Below are 4,452 nucleotides of genomic sequence, written 5' to 3' on the forward strand. Positions count from 1 at the left end.
TGACAGTCCCTTGGACTGCAAGGAGATCCAACCAGTCCATTCTGAAGGAGATCAGCCCTGGGATTTCTTTGGAAGGAATGATGCTAAGGCTGAAACTCCAGTACTTTGGCCACCTCATGCGAAGAGTTGACTCATGGGAAAAGACTGATGCTGGGAGGGATTGGGGGCAGGAAGAGAAGGGGATGACAGAGGATGAGATGGCTGGATGGCATCACTGACTCAATGGATGTGAGTCTGAGTGAACTCCGGGAGTTGGTGATGGACAGGGAGGCCTGGCGTGCTGCGATTCATGGGGTTGCAAAGAGTCGGACACGGCTGAGCGACTGAACTGAACTGAACTGATGGGAGCAAAATATGCTCCCCCAAACTGTGTCTCTTTAACATGAGAGTTAATTTAGGCTGATTATTTTCAAGGCTCAAAAGACTCAGGAAGACACTTTGATCTCTCTGATAACTGCCTAAAGGATATAGATGGAGGATCTGTTTCAGCAAGGGAGCTCTCACCATAGGTAACTATGCTAGGAATTATGTGTGTAAATGAGGAGAAACCTAGCAAAGTCTTTGTTAAAATTTCTTTGTGTCCCTTTGTCTCTGCATGTTCCAGTAAGTGTTTCTTTACCAAACATTTGCTTTTCCCTCATTCGAACATCTACTGAGGATGGAGAGAATGTGAAAATGAATGAGACATACCTTTCACCAAGTTTTGCTGCTTAAATGGAACATATACAATCCTTTAGTAAAAACTAAAACAAAATCCTAGAGCCCAGATTGGAAAGGATATTACTTGGCTATCTGGTCAAAAGTTTGTGTTTTAATGTGGATATATTAAAGGTATTTAAATAGGAGAGTGTTGACTGAAATAAAAAAGCACTATGTGAGATTGTGAGTTTCAGTTTTATTCAGGGGTCTTACTGAGAAATATAGCCTGAAAGACAGGCTCTTAGATAGCTCTGAGGAACTGTTCTAAAGAGGTAAGGGAGGAACTAGGAAATATAGCAGTTTTTGCTGGAAAAAATGTAGTTGAACATCAAAGGATTACTATTAATCATTAAAACAGACATCGCCAGTTAATTATTTTAGTGCCTTTCTATGTCCAGTAAGATGCAACAATCTGAGGTCATTGAAATTCTTTCTTAGCTATGCATCTTAAGTATCTAGGGGCCCTGTATCCAAAGCACAGAAAGCTTCCTGTTTTTTCATCCTGAATTCCCCTCAGAGTGCAATCAGTGTTGGTCGGTGAGTGCAGTGGGTTATGAAAAACCCCTTTGTATAAGGAGATGATGAGGACATTCTTTGTTCTTTTTGTTTAGAGCTTGTTATCTTTTGGTCATAAATTCTACTAAGGTTTGGTAGACATTTTATGATTGGTTTGTTCCACAATATGATAAAGAATCTGCCTGCAGGAAACCTGGGTTCGATCCCTAGGTCGGGAAGATCCCCTGGAGAAGGGAACAGCTACCCACTCCAGTATTCTTGCTTGGAGAATCCCATGAGCAGAGGAGACTCGCAGGCTACAGTCCATGGGATCGTAAAAAGTCAGACACAACTGAACAACTTTCACTCTGAAGGCTCATTCCAGTTCAGGTGATGATTTTGTCAATAGGCTATTCATGTACTATATCTAGATTGTGTGTGTGTGTTCAGATGCTCAGTCATATCCAACTCTTTGTGACCCCACGGACCATAGCCTACCACGCTTCTCTGTTCATGGGATTTCTCAGGCAAGAATACTGGAGTGGGTTGCCTTTTGCTTCTCCAGGGATTGAACCTGCATCTCCTGTGCCTCCTGCATTGCAGGAGGGTTCTTTACCTGCTGAGCCATTGGGAAAGCCCCTGTATCTAGATTAGGCTTTGTTAATAACTTGTAAATTCTCTGGATCATATGTCTTCAGTTCAGTTGCTCAGTCATGTCTGACTCTTTGTGACCCCATGAACCACAGCACACCAGGCCTCCCTGTTCATCACCAACTCCCGGAGTCCACCCAAACCCATGCATTGAGTCAGTGATGCCATCCAACCGTCTCATTCTCTGTTGTTCCTTCTCCCCCTGCCCTCAATCTTTCCCAGCATCAGAGTCTTTTCCAATGAGTCAGCTCTTTGCATCAGGTGTCCAAAGTACTGGAGTTTCAGCTTCAGCATCAGTCCTTTCAATGAACACCCAGGACTGGTCTCCTTTAGGATGGACTGGTTGGATCTCCTTGCAGTCGAAGGGACTCTCAAGAGTCTTCTCCAACACCACAGTTCAAAAGCATCAATTCTTCGGCACTCAGTTTTCTTTATAGTCCAACTCTCACATCCATACATGACCACTGGAAAAATCATATGTCTTACTAGTTTATATGATCCAGAAAATGTTTTCCTTATTGCTTCTTCCTGTATCTAGAGCTACACCGTAGAATTTATTTTCTTTTTCTTTTTCACTGCACTACATGGCATGTGGAATCTTAGTTTCCTAACCAGAGATTGAACTTCTTTCTGCAGTAGAACACAGAGTCTTAACCACTCTACTGCCCGGGGAAGTCCCCAGTACAATTAATTTTATGTAGAGCTATATATCAGAGAAGGCAATGGCACCCCACTCCAGTACTTTTGCCTGGAAAATCCCATGGACGGAGGAGCCTGGAGGGCTGCAGTCCATGGGGTTGCACAGAGTCGGACACGACTGAGAGACTTCGCTTTCACTTTTCACTTTCATGCATTGGAGAAGGAAATGGCAACCCACTCCAGTGTTCTTGCCTGGAGAATCCCAGGGATGGGGGGCCTGGTGGGCTGCCGTCTATGGGGTCGCACAGAGTCGGACACGACTGAATCGACTTAGCAGTAGCAGTAGCAGAGCTATATATGTGATCAATTGCCTTAAGATATTTAGTGATCATTAATTTTGTCAGAGTCTTAGTTAACACATGCAAAAAAATGACAATCTTATAAAATAGATAGGATTATGAGTAATATGTCTAATAGCATTAATAAGGTCATAAGTAGGGATTTAAGCCATGAGCTTCCAGAATTAAACAAATTTTTTAGAAGATGACCAATATTAGGAAGTGGATCACTTAAAGCAGATCTGATTTTTCATATGGGTCATAAAATGTTTTATATTAGAAGATTCATCTGATATAAAAACACAGCATTCAGTTTGAATTATGGTGCAGATGTCTCATTGAGATGCTAGAAGGATATTGAGGGCTGTATGATCTTGTAAGACCACTTTTATTGTCAAAGTGACCTCAGAATTCAGTAGGCTGATAGCCTGATCACTATTTAAGGCCTGTTGGGTGAATTTTATAAAGGCTTCAATGTGGGCAATTACATCTTCCAATCTTACTGAAGGCACAAAAACAGGTGCTAAATGGCCATATCAATGGTATGACTTAATGGTATATTTCCCAGTATGTATTCAGTCACTTCAGTCGTGTCTGACTCTTTGTGACCCCATGGACTGTAGCCCACCAGTCTCCTCTGTCCATGGCATTCTCCAGGCAAGAATACTGGAGTGGTTAGCCATTCCCTTCTCCAGGGGATCTTCCCAACCTAGGGATCTAACCCACATCTCCTGTGTCCTCTGTACTGGCAAGCAGATTCTTTACCACTGCACCAGAGTTATATCTAAATTGGCACTCTTGTGGCCTTGAGACAAAAGGAATCCTAGGGTATATTTTCCTTTCCATCTTGGAGGAAACTAGGGCCACAGATTGATGCTGAAAGCCATTGAGTTGCATTGCTGCTATTGCTGCTGCTAAGTCGCTTCAGTCGTGTCCGACTCTGTGCGACCCCAGAAACGGCAGCCCACCAGGTTCCCCCGTCCCTGGGATTCTCCAGGCAAGAACACTGGAGTGGGTTGCCATTTCCTTCTCCAATGCATGAAAGTGAAAAGTGAAAGTGAAGTCGCTCAGTTGTGTCCGACTCTTAACGACCCCATGGACTGCAGCCTTACCAGGCTCCTCCGTCCTTGGGATTTTCCAGGCAGGAGTACTGGAGTGGGGTGCCATTGCCTTCTCCGTGAGTTCCATTAGGTGTGACCTAGTATATTTCTGGTTGCAGGACCCAGTTTGTTCCATATCAGTCTCTCTCTTTAGGGGAAACATGTTGGCATTTTTCATAAGGCACATAGCCTAGTTTTCTAGTTTTATTATGCTGGGTATCTCAGTATGATTGAATTGTTCCCAACATAGGGGAACCTTAAACTTAACTGACTATAGCTTGATGTTAGCCATATAAATCCATCCCATAACTGAGGGTGGGTCCCTCCTGATAATTGGTTAGTTATACTCTTTGACTGAAATTAGCTGGTTGCTCTGATTGAGCTTGAATAACTTGAAAGAAAATTATTATTTATGGACAGGGTTAGAGCAAGTATGGTTGATTGGACAAATGAGGGAATCCCATTTAGCAATATCAATAGCAGCCTGAACAAAACTACAATTTCTTTCTTCTAAAATAAATTTTCTAAGG

The sequence above is a fragment of the Bison bison genome, unplaced genomic scaffold (assembly GCF_000754665.1).
Source record: "Bison bison bison isolate TAMUID 2011002044 unplaced genomic scaffold, Bison_UMD1.0 scf7180017864291, whole genome shotgun sequence".
Taxonomy (NCBI): domain Eukaryota; kingdom Metazoa; phylum Chordata; class Mammalia; order Artiodactyla; family Bovidae; genus Bison; species Bison bison.